General features: G+C 41.3%; 1 protein-coding gene across 2 annotated transcripts in view; it reads left to right on the plus strand.

The window, feature by feature from the left end:
* The first annotated feature begins 1,203 nt into the window (after positions 1–1,203).
* LOC109857233 (zinc finger protein 608) overlaps positions 1,204–18,254 on the plus strand; it is a 139,084-nt gene continuing 122,033 nt past the window's right edge. For both annotated transcript variants that reach the window (XM_020433399.1, XM_020433394.1), the window contains exon 1: positions 1,204–1,730. The gene's annotated coding sequence lies outside the window, so the exon portion shown is untranslated. The remainder of the gene's footprint in view (positions 1,731–18,254) is intronic.

Genomic DNA, 18,254 nt, shown 5'->3' on the forward strand with positions numbered 1-18,254 from the left:
TGACTCGAGGCTAGCGAGCGCGACCGAGTTCGGCCGAGCAGTGCCGATCACGGTGGAGGCTCCGTCGTAGCCATGTGTTGTGGTTCGCTGTGAGTGCTTTGTGACAAGAAGGGAGACGCCGAGTGTGTCTCTCTGTGGATCTTTTTTTTCGTCTGTCTCGCGAGTGTCACCGCGAAATCGGCGGCTTTACGACGGTGTCGCCGAGGACAAAGCTTTTCTTCGCGTCGCGGCGCCGAACCGGCCGACCGGGGCGCCGATTCGCGCGCGTCCGCCCACTGTACGTTCGGACGGCCGATCGAGAACGAAAACCACCCGGGTGTGTCCCGCTCTCGCGCACGGCCGCGCGAGAGGAGAACGACCGACCGAGCGAGCGAACGACGAAACGGAGAAAAGTGCATGCGTATGTGTATGTGTGAGAGTGTGCCGCGTGTGCGTGCTTCTCTCTGGCGGCGACGGTGGCGTCGACGACGACGGGCAAGAAGGAGCAACCCGCTGCTACGTTCGCGCGACTGTTTGGCCCGTTCGTCGGCCGTGTTCCGCGTACACACTGGCATCGTTTTTCGCGTGTGAGTGTGACTCTACGGTGGGAACGACGAAGAGGCGCTGGAGGGAAGAGGAGACGGGCGCGAGTTGTTGGTATTAGTGTCGGTTTCTACGAAGAGCGACGGAGATAGGAGGATTCGGAGCGAGCGAGAGAGAAATAGCGCAGCCCGGGCGACCCGTCCCGCGAGATCGAGAGAAACGCAACACGTAGAAAGCGCGGTGCGGACAGAGATAGTTCGAGTTTAGAGAGTAAGAGATAAGAAGGTAAAAAAAAAAAAAAAAGAAAACAAAAGCAAGAAAGAAGTGTTCACGCCGTAAGGTGCGCTCACGCCGGGTTAGAGACGCGGATACGGGCGTGTTTGTATGTACGTGACGTGTGCGCGACGTTTGTAAATCGACCGTAACGAGAAGCCAACTTTAGGGCGTACTGCCGCCGAAAGGAGTAGCCGCGGAAAAAGCAACAACGGTCGTCGCGCGCGACGACCCTTTCGTTTTACTTCGTACCATCGTCGCATCGCGTCTCGTCGCGAGTGCTCCGTGTTTCTCTGTGTGCTCCGGCGCGTTTGTATACGTGTTTACCGGGCGTAACAGCGGCGGCGGCGGCGGTGGCGGCGGCGGCGAAGTGGTGCGCGCGTGCAATACACACACATAAATATACACATACACACACACACACACATACACACACAAAACGAGTGAGAACACACACGTAGAAAAGAGAAGAGGGACAGCAGCAAACAGGAGAAAAGGATAGGAAGATATTCGTCGTGCGACACGGAAGAAAAAATCCAAGTTACGGGTGTAAATACCGAGACGGTATTGCGCGTTGCGACTTCGCGGTCACCTTCGATCGGGGTGTATCCGCCGCGGGTGCGAGAACAACGACTCCGGGACGAGTTTCTTCGCGGCGGCTGCATTGCTCCGATCTGCGTGTGGATGTGTTTGTGAGAACAGGGTCGCGCGAGAGGTGAAGCTCGTTCGAAGAGCGGCGAGTGCGGCAAAACTACGAACGTTTTGGATTACAAAAGAGGAGAGCTGTGCGTATTAAGGTGGTTGTATTACACCGGGAAACAAACACCATCACAGGTTGGACAGCCCGGAGGAAGGGAGAGCGGACGTGTTCCGACGGTCATCGCTCGCGTGTGTACGCGCGTCTATGTCTCTCGTCACAACACGCGCGCACAACGGTAAGTGTGACTTTGTGTGTTCCTTCCTTCCCTTTTATTTTAACCGCTGAAAAACTACGCGTATAAAACAGAATGAATTTCTCGACCGCGTAAGCGTAGCAGTTTTCATTAGTACGTTTGACCGGCCGCCATCTTTGTTTACACCCTCGTCATCTTTTCAAAAAAAAAAGATGACAGTGACTAATTACAATATGTATGTATAAATGTTTAATTTTGTTTTATATGTTTGCTTATTTCGAATTTAAGTTTTGCCGTACGTTTTTCAAGTTTTGTATGTGTAGTTTTTCAACAAGCTGCGTATGTGTTTGTTGCACGTGTGCATTTATGCGTGTGTACGTGAAGTTTTGATATATTGCTCTTCGCATTTTCCTGTCTAATAAACAAACAACGGAAATTAATATGTATTTATATAGTTTATTACCTGCAAGGTATGATAAATATATGATTATTGTTATACGAAATTGTCTTTCTCTCTGTATACACACGCGCGCGAGCAATTTTTTTCCGCAAACCACACGTAACCCACACAGCTATATGATTATCGCAAACATGACTTAATCGCATTTCGGTTTGCCCGAACGAATCGGGCGGAAAGCGAGCGAGACCAAACGGACGTTGATGATAGATGAAAACCCGTTTGCATGTATTGGTTAAAAACTACAACGTTAACCATTGCGGGCTCGGATTCCTGTCGAATAACAGTTTAACGCGCGGGCGCTATCGCGAAAAGGTTATTTCAACAAACTCGATTCTCTCTCTTTCTCCTCCTCTCCCCTTCTTTCCGCTCCTCCAAGTTCTGGTATCGCGTGAGAGTGTTGGTCTACCGTGACCATCTACACACGCGCAATGCGTGTACGTGTGCGCGGACGACCACCGGTCGCATGTGTCTCTCGCGGGCAAACGCGGAACACGATAGTCACGCCTGTGGCAGACACGCACACGCATTCGCGCGCATGTATAATATGTATATACTCACACACACACACACACACGTGCATGATCGCAGAACATACATTCTGTATATTTAAACGAGAGGGTCGAGACACATACCGCAAGAGTTTCTGCTTTCTTTGCGTGTTTGAAAAAGTATAAAAGCGGAGACATTTAAAAATAAAATAAAAAAAAAAAGAATACACAAGGAAATAAACGTGGGAATATAGGGTGATCGATACGACGTATATCGATACACACGCTTCGCTTACATATTACACAGAGCTCTTGGGAAGGAAATATATGGTTTTATTCTCGATATCCATCACCGCGAGAGAGACGTGCGAAATAAATTTCCGTAGTTTGCGCGCGCGCGCGCGCGTTTGTATTTGAGTCTTCAAGCTTGTTGCGAAGTCCGAAGTATCCCCGGCGACTGGGCACTTCACCTTTGATATCGACGACCGACGATAACGCGAAATATCACGAATGGAAAACACGCGTCGCGAACAAACGAGTAGAAATCTCTCTAATAAAAAGCGATTTATTCAATAGCGAAATAACGGCGAATAATCGCCGCCGGTTCGACGTTAACAGTCCTTCATCAGAAACGTTCGTCCGTCGCACTTGCATTCGAGCACGCATGCACACACGTACGCGTACTCACACGCGCATACATAGTATGCAAACACACACACACACACACACGCACGAGACGCACGAGTCTCGCTCGAGGCGACGACGAGAATTCATTCAAGGCGGAGAGCTTTGCTTTTCGCTCGCTCGCTCGCACGCGCTCGCACTCGCGAAATACGCCGCGTAGGTTACTCACGCGTGTCGCCGTCCCGGCTGCGTGGGAGCTACGCTTCGCGCGTGCACACACGCGTAACTCCGACACTCGGACGTTGAGAATGGAGAAGATGCCTCGTTGAATAAACTTTCATGGCATGAACTCGAAGCAGACGCAAACTCACTCGTTCTCTAGATTTTTTTGTGTTGAGTGAAAAAGTTGTATTTTACGTAGAGAAAAAAAAAAAAAAACAATTTTACAAGTTTTAAAATTTTTATTTATTTTTGAAGAAGTTAGAGAGAGAGAGAGAGAATTCAAAATGTTTAAATTATTAATACGAACGGTCAAATTATTTATGTTTCACAACATATTTTGATTATAAAACTCGGAGAGAGAAAATGCAAATTCTTCGCGCGGTATTGATGTTTTATAGCCGATTATCGCGTAATTAACTTTCGCGCGAAAATTTTCCAAATAAAAAAAAAAAAACAAATAAACGACCGTTTCAGGCATTAAATTAACAATCTGTCTATCAGCTTCAATCAAACTTGTCAAAAATCGCACAACAACTTATATTGATTGGGTATTGTCAGGTGTAACGGCTAATCATCGTTGTATTCGCACCGTTTCGAGAACACGCATGTGTGCAGATATCGAATCTCCATGACGCCGTAACACACAAGCACGCCGTATCGGAGCAACGCCGTTGGATATGTATATGTATCGGCGGAACGCTTTTTCCTTTTAACGCACAGAGACGGCATTCACGCGCGCGCGCGCTGCGCGATGCGCCAATCTGATACGCGTGCAACGAGATACGCGGGATATTGTGCGCGTAATGTTCCGCCTTGGCTTCTCTCTTTTTATGAGCCGACTCGGCCCGGCCCGGCGCGGCGCGGCGCGGCGCGGCTCGGGCTCAACCGGGTTGTAAACGCGAAGTCCGACGCGGCGTAGAACCGCCAAGGAGTGTAAAACATTCCCGACGCGACTAACAGCGGTATTAACCCTCGGAACGGTAACGTTACCGCGTGCGCTTTACGCATTTTAAATGCCGTTCGTTACTTTTTCATTGCGCATAATCCGTGTGTTTGCGCGTATATAGAAACGGGTTTGCGGAATCCGGTAATGTGGGAAAGCTGCAATATGCTCCGCGTGAATCATTTCTCCGGCATAAGCGCGTACTCCATTTGCGAGGATTCCCGCATTATTACGGTATCTGATAATATTCTCTAAACTTTTAGAATAATGTATTTTTCTGAGAGTGCAGAAAGATTCACTGAATGCATTTATATATACAATATATGTATATATGTGAGTGTGTTTGTGTGTCGCTGAGTGTTTATATTCTCTATATTATCCCCGATAATAGTCACAGAAATGAGTATAACATACCTTTTCTGACTATAACATACCTTTTTTTAGATAGTCGTGAATAAATCAATTGCTTTGAAAAGGTTGTAGCGTATCTTTCGAATTGTGAAAGAAATATTTGTTCCCATCTATATTTATCTTTCCCAGTATACGTGTGTGTGTGTGTGTGTGTGTGTGAGTCTCTGTATGCGTTCGCGTTTGTGAGCGAGAAATTCCTATCTACCATCGGAGGTATTACGGGATATCCTGCCGGCGGGAGAGAACTACGACGACCACCACACGCATGAGGGTTACAATTTAAAACCGCGAGTGCCGCCGATATCGATTAATGTACTCGCTAATGCCGCTACACGTAGTGGCCATTAATGCGCGACGACCGGCCGTTCGATGCGACGTTATTACGCGTTTTATGTGGACGTGTATTTTATAGACTATCCGCGTAATTGCGAACACGAGGACTCGGGAAAAAAAATGTTTTACGGCACATTTTGAATTCGCGTCATCGCTTAAAAATAACTTTATAGTAGATAATATACAGATATGTAGATCGCCGGGCGTGTGTGTATATATATACATATATACATATATTCCGCGCTTTATTATGGTTGGCCGTACGTCTCTTTGCTACTATTTCCGTTGCGCGATGGATTACGGTAGGATTGACTTGGGTAAACTAACATATGACAGGGAAAATTACACGAGCTCCAATTTATTTTTCACGAAGTTCTTCTGTATAAGTAATAGCGGGATTCGCATTAACAACGAAATGTACTTGCCGCGTTACGTGAAAATAGAAGAAAGAATATATACATGTATAAACTTTTTTTTTTTTTCTTCAAAAATACACATTGCGCTTATAGCTACCGCCGAGAGATAGTGTGTTTTTAATATAAAATCTATCTAATTGTGATGTATTTTAACAATAGTCATCTGATTGAATAATAATTGCAAATTAGTTGATAGAAAAGTCCATTCTGATCTGAATTAAAATATTAAATAAAACCGACATGAGAGATACATTAACGTTTCCCGATATTACTTTCTGCTTTAATTACTGGTCGATATATGTCTTTCCAAATTAGTGTCACAGAAGAAGAGAGAGGAAAAAGAAAGAAAAAGGAGAAGTGATTCTCTAGTTAATTTCAAGGTATTGATATGAACTGCTAATCGTTTTACGTAATCAGCTACGTGCGCGCTTGCCGTAAAGTCGAGAACAATAAGCTTCGCCGTGCCACGCTAATCTTCCAGATTATCGGACATGTTCACGGTAATTAAGTATGTATTACGGTTGCTGCACGTATGCACGCACACATGTGCGCAATATATTAATTCAACACACACACATACACACACACGTCCGCGAGAACGTGCATCGCTAATGCTTGGCATAATGAAACGCATCGTTGCGCCGCGCCGCGGTTGCGCCGCGTTCCTTCGCGTTATGTCTCGTTGATTTACGACCTGTCCATTGAGAATCTGAGAATCTCCAGACACGAAGCGCGATTTCGTGTGTTTAGTCACCTCGCGTGGAACTGCGCGGTGTAGCACACAGCCCACGTAGACAGCGCACGTAGGAGCATTACGCTAATACAGCCATGGCTATAAATTCGCGTGACTGCTTCACGTACTGAGAAAATTCTTCCCGTAGTAGTTCAACATTTAGCCGACCGGTCGCTTAAAAAATGGACGGTTCGCTTAATAGTCGCTTATCGACCGGGAGTCTATTATTCGGCTTAGCCGAACCGCGCGGTAATGATTGCGATGTGCGCTCGATTTACGTATGCGTGTATGAAAACCATACACACACAGAAGTAGAAGAGATTTGTACAAAAACTGATAGAATTCACAATTATCTCTTATTAATGTTATCAACTAATTAGAACATAGTAACATGAGTTTTAAAATTACAGTCAACAAGCGAAATTTGCAATCCAAAGTATTTCTGTTTGTAATTATTATACACGACGCGTTATATAATATGTGCCATTATCATAAAATAATCTATTTCGATATCGTGACCGCGGCTAATTTTCATGTAAACTGTATGCGGCACGAATTAATATTTGAGTTGTGCGTCTCTGATTCAGCGCAACAATGCAGCCGCGCCTGCTCGACCACGCTCATCAAAATCGTCGGGAATGCATCATCAGAATGCTTATAATTACGCCAGAATTAATGGAAGCTGATATGCAAAGCGAAGTTTATTATAGATATTACCCATGACACAACGCTGCGCTACGTGACATGCCGCGATATCATATGATGCGGCTAATTGTTTAGATTAATTAGAACGCTGATGCATAGTTCGCACAGGTTATGAGTGCGCGCACTCGTCTACGTATGTGTATGTGTGTGTGTGTGTTTATATACATATATATATATATATCGTTTTATTACGCAGTGTTCAAATGTTAAATGCATCTTCCCGATTGGATTATGATGCAATGGCAGATTAAACGTTGTTACCGCATTTTGGACTATTATCGAAATGAACTCAGCAAATTGAACATTAAATATTAAATTACCGTAAAATCGTCTGTTAAGTTATATTTACAATTAAAATAATTTATAATTCTCTCATTCGCGATGTCGCAATAAAAAATTAAATACGTAAAACGCAAGGGGCCAATAAGAGCCAAACGTTACTTTCCACGTTATTTTCTAAGTGTAAGAAAAAAAAGAATTCTGCGTATTTTCGCAACTGGTGGCCAGAAATAAGAGTTAATAAATCTCTTCCATATATCGTAAACATGATCAAAGTAAAAAATAACAAGATAAAAGTTTTCGTTTGCTCGTAGTTTAATGACTTTTTAGTGCGAGGAATTTATTTTTCTCATAGTTGATTAATAGTCGTAAACTCAGTTTCACAAATCTTGCGCATAGTTCGACCGGCGGCGGCGTAAAACCGCGTATTCATCCTCCATACTTTCTCCGTAAGTCTAAATCCGCGGAATTGCCTGGGTCGCTGCTTGCTCGTGAAATGCGCATCGCGATTACGTAAGTTTTCTCTCGACAGCACGGCGTTTCGCTCCCGTGAACACGATGCTCCCTTCCAGTAATTATCGGCCTCCGCGCTCTCCACGCGAGGACCGATTTAATAAAAGTTTCCTCTCGTTCATCTTTCTCTTTTTCTCATATTATTGACGATAGATGCCGAGGCACGGAAAGTCTTTTAAGTGGTTCGTCGAGCCTTTTAGCTTAAGTCGAAAATTTACACGGTTCATCCTCACGGACGACCACCCGTGCGAAGGAAGAATACGAACGTAATGTAAATATTTTAAAAGGCAAAGATAAAGATAAAAAGGATGAGCAAGAAAAATATGAAAAAAATATAATTAGTTAAAAAAAATAAATAAATAAATGTTATAACAACTTCGATTGAGAACTTTGAAATGCCTATACAATACGCAGAATATTGGTTTAGAATTGACTTTTCATTAAGATAACCGTCCATATTATTTTCATTTACTTCGATCGATTGTAAGATACGATCGTTAAAAGAGCGCGCAGCGCGAATTTCAACTGAACGAAAGCTCGTTAATCCGATGCATTCACTTTGACCGATTCGGGCGGGATGATCATCGAGGTCGGGCCGTGTAAATTCGCCTTTAGCTTGGTTTTATTTTTTCATTAAACTAAGTGACTCTCTCTTTCCCTTTCGTGGCTCTTCTTTCTCTCTGGCGCGCGATGTACCCGCGGCAATCCCTTTAAGTGCTCGATTCGATCCATCGCGATGGCCCTTACGTCGGCCTCGGCGGCATCAAGAATGGCGCGCGATGAAAAAGCGATTGAGCCGGTGCCTAATAAATCGAGAGAGCCTCCTTCGCACCGATAATTCCCTTCGTTCTGATTTTACTTCGTTTTTTTTTGCTTCTCTTTTTTTTTCAAACCGGCCATGATTGCATTTGTCTGTTCTCTCTTTTTGCGCATCTCTCTCTCTCTCTCTCTCTCTCACACACACACACACACACACACACACACACCACAGTCGCTCTTTCTCATGACTTATGTAAATTTATTCAAAAGATACAGTATTGGTAATACATTCGCGACGATATAACGGCGTTGAAGCATACATTATACGTGTGACGATGTTTATTTCAGCAATTTTTAACGCAGACACTCGAAATAAAAAAAATGGCATATATTAGCGACAAAGTGCGATGCAGTATTTATTTCTTATTAACACATCGTGTACTTAACACATTTATTTATGTTTCTTTGCGCAATGTAAATGTTTTTAGATAATCTATTCTAATTGTACTGAAAACTAAAATTATCACAAATTTTGAGTGAAACACGCAGTAGAGTGATTTTCGTCCTTATTTTCTACGAAACCTAAACCAGCACTTTGCCCTCGTCGTCTCGCAATTGCTCGCGATAGTACGCCACAGGCATGCTCGGAAGGCCAGAGAGATAGGCGTGAGTTATGCGTGCACGCATACCTTGCCGCATATATCACGTGGACGGTATTATATCGGAATTAAGCCAGACACGCTATTTTTCCATGAAAGCAATTCATACATATAAAAACCTGTTTTTTTTTTTTTATACCAATATCAAATACAGTTTGTATATTTATCTGAAGTTTTATTTTTTCTCTTTCTCTCTCTCTTGTTGTACGTATAAAATTTTTATTTATGATATGTTATTTTCGCAATAAAAGCAATCGTATTACAGAATTTTAGAGAAAAATATATCGGGGAAACAAAATTCGCGGGACATTTGCTGTATATAAATCTTTACATTTGTAAATGAAGAGAGGGGGAGAGAGAAAGAGAGAGAGAGAGAGAGCGCGTTTTAAACTGTTATTATTAATATTTATACGGCTTTATGGCTCTTCACAAATTGCGCGTGTTTATAATTTCGCATTTCTAACCGCACGTTGCATATTTACAGTAGCATATCGCTGACCATGTGCCGATTTTGATAATTGAAATCCATTGCCGAATTTCGGTGAATAAAATATCACCGTCATTTATTTAACCAAAAAGTATTGTGTGAGCGCGTATAAATAACATGGCAAAAATCAGCGAGATAAAAAGCGTTCATCGAGATGCGACGTTCAAAAAATAGCACATTCGACATGTAGCATGGGAAGATAAATTTACTCTCTGATTTCGCGCATATGTGATGTCGTGTCACAAGATTATATTGCATCGAATCGGAATTTCTGTATTATTTGTAATTATATTATTTAACTTTTTTGTAGAGATATCGCACACACAGCACTTACACAACAATTTCACGTTTCGAATCGAGTTCGAAGCTGTTGCATAACAAACAAATCGCATTTCGCGTAATAAAGAGAAGCGTCAAAAAGAAAACAAATCGTCATAGGACGCAAAGAAATCTGACAAGCAATTAAACGTGAAAGATTGTCGATAAACAATCTCCGGATTATCGACGTCGGTCGCGATGAAAAAGTACGATCTCTTAAAGAACCGGTAAGATTTTCTTTTTGATACGCGTTGTATGTTCACACAATTAGTTACGCGCGTGTTAACGCAGGTGTAAAAAGCGATGCGATTTTGATTAATTGAGTTGATTAATGCTAAACACGGGAGACAAGAGAAACAGTCCGGAAGTGACAAGTACATATGTACGGCTTTGCCGCGATACAATCGGCCATTGTCGGCGGCGCAAACGACGCCAAGTGAACCGAAACGGTTCTCCTGTGCGCGCTGTGAGTAATTAGCGTTTCTCGTCGTTGTTGTTGCTCGTCATCGTCGACCGTTGTCGTCGTTGCAATCGTAATCGTCGTCCCCATCGTCAACGGAAGGTGTCGTTAACGAGGCGTTAAAGCGCTCAAAGTGTTTCGGGCGACGTCGACATTCCGCGAAATGATATTATTCTAGCTTCGACATTACTCGCGTCGTCAGCTGTTCGTAAACTTCCGGTGCTTTAATGTGTATAAAATTATTGTCGCTGTTGTACGTTAAAAGATCTAGTTTTGTTATGTTCTCCATTTATTTTGATTACATGCAAATTTTCAAACACATAAAATACGTGAAACTTACATACATATTATTGTTGATAATTTACATAAAACAGCGATTAGGAGTGACAATCTCTCTCGATAATATTAATTGAGTCATTAGCGGTTGCGAATAGTTTTTGTATTAATTAAAGAGCTTCGTGTTCAATTATGCAATACTTGTTTTGTTACCTCCTTTTATTTTTTTTCCCGGATTTTTTTTTACACCGAAGCATATCAAATATACAGAAAGTCTGACTTGCGAGAGAACGGTAATATTATTTAACCGTAGCGCACACACATAAGAGGATACATGCTAAATAAGTTTGCAAGCAGATATTAAATGTAACGAGGTATGTGCGCTCGCGAAAGAACTACTTCATGGTCTATTTCGCTCGACTAGTGTGTTACTAGTTATGGTTGCATTTTTCGTCGCTTTATGCGTCGCGGAGAGATTGAAATTTATTCGACACGGACGAGTAAACGTAGAGAGCTTCACGATCGATATTGCTTGCGGTATTTTGAATACCGACACGCTGTTATGATGGGAATTGTGTTTGACTGCAAAGTGTGCGCTAGACTATAAAATCGCGTCTACGTGACCTGTCTACGGTATCGTCTACGCGATATTTACCATGTCGAGGACACGAGAAAGATAGTTTATCGTAGCTACTTTATCGCCACGTGCGTATGTACACATACAAGTTACGTTTTAAACCTATTTAATCTGCACTCAAATGACTCTTTCGAACAAAGACGGAGGAAACAAGCACATCGTGTCATTAACATTCTTACTTGCACAAAGATATCAAGATAACATCGCGATCTTTATCAAACTAATTCAATAATCGATTTATTGTGTAATGTCAAACTTTTTGATATCGAAATAGTCGATTTAACTCATTATCGTCAATTGTTTTGTTAGCTTGTTACAAAATTTATTACTGATATTGAGTCGATCGAAAATTAACAAGCTGCGAAATATGAGGATTTTTTTTTTTAATTTTTAAAGAAATATCTCGCGCTGAACAAAGATATAATCACCGCTGTGTTTTTCATCTTTCGCGAACACCTCGTGTATAGTCGATCTTTACGCCGACGCTGACACGTTTAGCGGTGATGGAGCGATTGTGTGCGAGTGTGTGTGTGTGTGCATTGTGCTCGCGACCGTGATGAAATCGCGTTCTTTTCCTGCCTTTTTTTCGCGTAATTGAGTATCATTCGTTACGGGCAACAAAACCCCACCTCTATTGTCGAACAATGCGCCGAACGTTTTGGAGTACGTAAGCTGTTACGACAGCTCTAAGAGACGGGGATGCGTGAGTTATTGCGTTCTGCCTCTTGGATATCGCATGCTGTGTGACCGAAGGAACTTTCCAACGAAACAATGATAGACCTTTTAAGCGTATCCAGTTAACCATCGGAAGCTTATTCGGCGTAGCCAAGAGTGGCTCTTATTTACTCTTGTAAAAAGTTTTTGAAGTTTCTTTTTGTGGCACCTCTGAGAATGTTGCAATTGCTAAAAAAAAATAATCTGTGAAAAAGTTCAGCCCAATCGGATAAGAGGAAAAGGAGCCCCTGGGTCTTAAACATTAACGAACTATTTAAATGCATAATACATAGTGATGTAGTAAAAGGCCCAGGGACTCTTTTTGCTCTTATCCGATTGGGGCGGGAATTTTTTCACAAATTAGTTTTTTTAGCAATTGGAACTATTCTAGAAGAAACAGCGACAAAAATTTAAAAATAAGAATCAGCGTAGCTTATATATATATATATATATACATGCGTGTATTAATAAAAACCCGTTGTACTAGTTATTTGAATAATTTGTATTAATTCTTATCGCGAGGATCTCTCATAATTGTCGATCTTTACATTACGAGGCAAGAAGTCGATAGATAATTTTCAAGGCAGCTTCTCGCTCTGTTTCCGTGCAGCCGTGCCATCACGTTGTGTTTATCGCACGCAACAGACCTCGCTCGCGGCGCTAATTGTCGGCAAATTATGCGACGGTAATAATCATGAACTGGCCCGATAACAGTACCGAAGTTTGATAATTATGAGTGTGCTTCGTGCGCCCCGACGATTCGCTCGCTCCGATCAATTATCCCGAATTCAATTATGTCGAAAAAGCACAAGCCAAGCCGGCTGTCCGTTCCCGCCGTCCGTTCGTGCAATGTAATTACGCGGTTACATCCGCGCGCGCACTTTTTGCGCGATCCCGCGATATCTCGCGTCGACTGCGCCGTACAATTACGAGAGCTTCTCAAATTTGAGACGACCACATTGCAGAATACTCGAGCAACAAGCCGATATTTTTTTTTGTTTTTTTTTTTTTTTTATCTCTTTAATATATGTACAATTGATTTCAATAGTTTCTCATAAGACGTGCGAGCTTTTAATGTAACGCCCCGCGTCGCTAGTTTTTTACAAGTTATTGCAATAATTTATGAACTATTTTATGTCAGATGCGTTTTGTTTTTTTTTCTTTCTATTATTCAATGAATATACATTCCCGTGTGTTTTGATGTAGATGCTAATAATATTTGATTGATCTCTCTCTGAACACAACAATCGCGCAAACATCGTCAAAGTCGAGTATTCGCTACCTTGTATAATGCTAATAATCGCAACGTGTATGATAACGCGTCTACTTGGACGAAGCTTATACTGACATTGCGAAACGGCGACACTAGACACTAGACTCTTGTATTGCGATATGATTATGACAATGCAAATAGCAAATATCTTGCGCAAATATCTAAGCCGCACGTTCGGACATTTCATACGTTCGCGCGCACACACATACACACTGTGCATCGCATTATCTTAAATATGCAAATGTGTAGTTCTACAATGAACTAAGAAGTTAATTAGCACAAGTCAATTTAATTTAATTTTTATGTTAGATATTGTATGAATGTAACATGTTGTACACACACACACACACTCACAATCTATCTTTTTTTTAAACATGTTACTCTGATTTTATACAACACACAAAAAAAACATGAATGTTTATATAATATAAATTTTTACTTTTTCAAACGAGTGATACAACAACGGTTTTTCAAAAAAGAATTAAACTAAACAAATCGAGTAGTTTGTAAAATAAATTACGTGCGTTATGAATATAGGAGAAGAAAATCGCAGTTGGGTTTTTCATGCGGGTCGTATCACGAACGTAAGGGTCATGATGCATTGGGAAAGGGGAGCGTAAATACTGGCCGTTATTGGCTACTGTATCGAGAGCACGAAGAGCGCTCACGAAACCAACATTATAGCTGCACTGCTATTTGTCCGACGCGACACTCTTTTTTTCTTTGTCGTCTCTATTTGTTTCTTACAAAGGTATCTTGTCGGCAACCGCATTACACGTTTTTTTCTTACATACATACTTCTATGCTAGAAATTTTATACTACACGCCGTCTATTACTGCTTTATATATCGACGTTGGTTATTACTTTTTTTTAAACACGAGCGGCGTTTTTTTCTTGTTCCCAACGATTACGCGACTGTTTGCATTAATACGATAATACAGTTTATCTCAGATCTTGATGAATATGTTTTTTATCGGCGTATCGCAACTTCAGTATCAGCATCAGTTTTATCGATAAGTCTGATTAATTAACGTTTGCATCGTATTTTATCACTTTCCTGGATCGTAATAGTTGTAATAACATAGTCTCATAAAGTAAAAATAAAGTATTAAACACACTCGATCCGACGGTTCAAGGATGTGATCGTGAATTGGTTTTTTTTTTTTTTTTTTTTTAATGTTGATCACTAAGCTTTATATATATATATCACGTAACTCCACATAAAAAAAAATGTACGTTATGCGGTAGATCTGCCGAATGTTTCAAATCTCCATTTTGGAGACAAATATATGGGTTGTAAAACTAAAGGACACGCGCACAAAAAAAATTAAAGGTTAATAAAATCAGAATTGTCTCTTTTTCTGGAAAAATTTTTTTTTGTTGAAAATCTCACGTAATAATTTATTGTAAGTAATTTATCGCGAGAATTCTGGAAAAAATAAACTTGCAAATTTTGCGATAAACGAAATTGTACGTCAAAACGAATGCTCGTTTCGCGAAAAGTTTGTTCTCGTTACACGTTTTGTCGATAGCGGGAAAGAAACAATTACCGGGTGAGCGGCATTGTCTCAATTAACGCGTTCGATATATACATTATTGTAATCGGCAATTGATTAAATACGTCTTTAAGCGGCTCGGTCACAAAGCGGTCGAGTTCGCTAACGATAAAGGAGGATATTCCCCTTCTTTTCAACTGCGATAAATTATTATTATCGTTTCTATTAACGACTCACAATTGAGAGAGTCGCTATCGACGACAGTCTTGTTCTCAGACTTTAATATCTGTCACAAATTTCAAAAATACATATGTTCGTTTAAATTGAAAAGTACATGATCTTGTATAAGTGAATTTTATATTTTTTTTATCGCGGAAGGAAGATTAATAATCTCTCTCTGAAAATTGCAATACCGACATATCGTTCACTTTACGGTGCACACTTATGTACATAACGTATCACAAATGTATCAGTCGACGTCGCAAAAAGAAAGCAGATGGAAGACCGGTTTGCGCGCGAGCGAATTAATAACATTCGATATTCGAGTCACCCGAATGAATACGCCGTTTGGAATTAAACGCGAAAAATCCGCTCTGCCGTCGTCTCCGCCTCGTCGCTCTTGAAATGGAAATTGCGACCCAATATAATAGGGAAAGGTCCGATCTTAGCGATCTTCTCTCCCTTATGCGACTCGGGCAAATCTACAAGTGGGGTCAGGACCGTTATATATTTTGATCTCTGTCGAGATTACACCGAGTGTCGTCCTTCTTGAAAATCTCCCTTTCGTCCTTCTTCTCCTTTCCCTTACGTTCGCTTCTTCGCCGTCGGATTCGGATATTTGCACTACTCCGGTAGTAAAGGTGAAATTCACGAATCCATCTCGCGATATCCATATTTTAGAGAGCTTTCGGAAATTACTGTTTATTTTATTCACGTCTTTACACACCGCCGAGAAAAATATGAAAATGTAGAAGGACAGAGAGTGGGGAAAAAAATATATCTTTTGTGCAAAAAAAAAAAAACAAAGACATTGTTTATAAGATAATTGAATTTATCTTCATTTTGTTATGAAATTTTTAATTAGATTTCTTCTCTTCACGTCTCTCTTAATTAAATTATGCTGATTTGAAATGTAGAGAAGATTACACAGGTTGAAATATGAAAACGCTCCTTTCTCGTTCGCCTCCTGTCTCGAGCGAAGGGGAAAAGAGCACGTTTATGTTTTCGTGCAATTTTCATTTCTTAATTACCATCTTACTTAATTAACAAAAAGAGATGAGACGGCTAATTGAGTGGCGCGTACACGGGGTATTTTGTCTTATTTTTCTCTCATTGATTCATATACAATGCAATATAATGTTTTTTATAACACAAGCAGAGTAAAGATCAAAGCTCCGTGATACGAAATCAAGAATAAAAAATTGAGACCGTAGAGCTATTTTTTTTTTTTGCGGTCGATACGTTTAAATCGCAATAAAAAATTGTTGAACACTATTTTACTAATATGTTGAAATAGTGCTCTCTCTACGACCTGAAGTTAATCCTCTTTCATTTCGATATAACTCTTGTGCGCTATATGTTAGAAAATAACAAATTACGAGAATTCTAAATCTTTTCTGGCCTGGTCCTCGTTAAAATCACGAGTTAAAGTAGCAGTCAAATATCGTCGGTGTCGGTGGTCACAGTTTGCGAGTCTCACAAAGCTCAGCGGGGCGAACGTTTTCTCTAATTCAATTTGAAAAGCTTCCTGGAACGCTTCCAAAAGACATCTCGTATTCATGCCGGCAGAATGGCACTCGTAACTCATAACGGTACAGTCGCGATTTCCGGACGAGCCTCGTCGAGTTGCAACGCTGGCGTCCTGTTCTCGATTCGACGAAGGTTTGGCTAGTGAAGCTAGATGCGATTCGATTTTTGGTTTTTTTTTTTTTTTTTTTTTTACGAACGACACGAGGAACGTATATTATTCGACGCGCGCAAGCGGTATCGGGCATTAATATTAATCCGGGAAAGCGGCTGCTTTTCCTGTGTGTTGTGTGTGTTACAATGCGCAGTCGAACGAGAATGGGAACGGTGCAATGAAGCAGTTTGTATCCGTTCGGGTGTTTATTACTTATTTTTACTGTTATTTTCTGGAAATGTGTCGACAGCACGGAGAAAACACTAGGTACCTACTATACGTATGCAGCATACGTGTGCAGTTTTAGTGACGTTTTTTAGAGATTGTAACACGGAAGTGTTTGTTGTGCCTGGATATTTCTGATCACACTCTCTCTCTCTCTCTCTCTGCGGCATGAGACAGTTTATTCTGGCAATTGTTGTTTTTTTTCTCGGTACGCTCTAAAAATATTTGAGCTTGTTCGACGCGCGCGTTCCGGCATTTCCTATTCGAAAAAGCGTCGACTTTCTGAAAAGGTCAAAGGCTTTTTATTACGTTGAATCCGATGCCACGTGTGTCACTCGTGAATTTTGTGATCGTCCATTGAATCGGCTATTGAAATTGCATTACTAATGAATATCTTTTTTTTCTTTTTTTTTCTTTTTTTTTTTTTACGCTGCTCTCTTCTCGCGCGTGTATAATTGTTGTTTTATACCTCATCGCGTGTCGACCCTCATCATTGCGATTGACGCGATCAGAGAGAACCGCGCTTTAACAGCATTAGTTTTAATTGAATTTTTTATCTGTACCATAAAAAAAGGATCTAAACTCGAAACAGTGCCGTTCAAAATGTATATGTGGCAACTTCTTTATATAATTATGTATTATATATGCACAGAGTACATATATACGTATATATATTTCTTCCTTCCTTTTTTTTCTTTCAAAGAATTCTTTTTCAAGAATTTTTTGCGATTTTAAAAGCATTCAGTCTTAAGAGATTGCGTACGCCAAAAAAAAAAAAGGAAAAACGATATAAATCTGAAACTTTTCTAACGGATATAAAAGTACGTGGACATTCGGAGAAGAGAACGAGATTCAGAAAATTCTGGTTTATACATCGTATAACGCATATTTCAACATTTTGACACAATATCCTCGAAAGAACTCGCCCCGGAGCGATTCATGCTCTCGTGTTTTCGTGGCCGGCTGTACCGCGGACGGGAAGGAGAACAGAAGGGATTCCGGCGTAAAACGAATTGTCCTTCACGGCGGGATATCAACATGTCCAGGACAACCGATTCAGGGCGTTGAGTGCGCGTCGCGACGCGCTCGCTCGTCGAGCGTCGAATCTGTTTCGTTGAACGGCGATCGCGGCGCATTTCCGTCGCGCGAATGACGCTCAACGAGCGCGCTATCGCGGGAAACCGTCGGCCAATATTTTCCCGGGGACCGGCCGGGAACGCCGGGTCTACGAGCG

Source organism: Pseudomyrmex gracilis, unplaced genomic scaffold, assembly GCF_002006095.1.
Source record: "Pseudomyrmex gracilis isolate BER0280 unplaced genomic scaffold, ASM200609v1 scaffold_5, whole genome shotgun sequence".
In the NCBI taxonomy this organism is placed as follows: Eukaryota; Metazoa; Arthropoda; class Insecta; order Hymenoptera; family Formicidae; genus Pseudomyrmex; species Pseudomyrmex gracilis.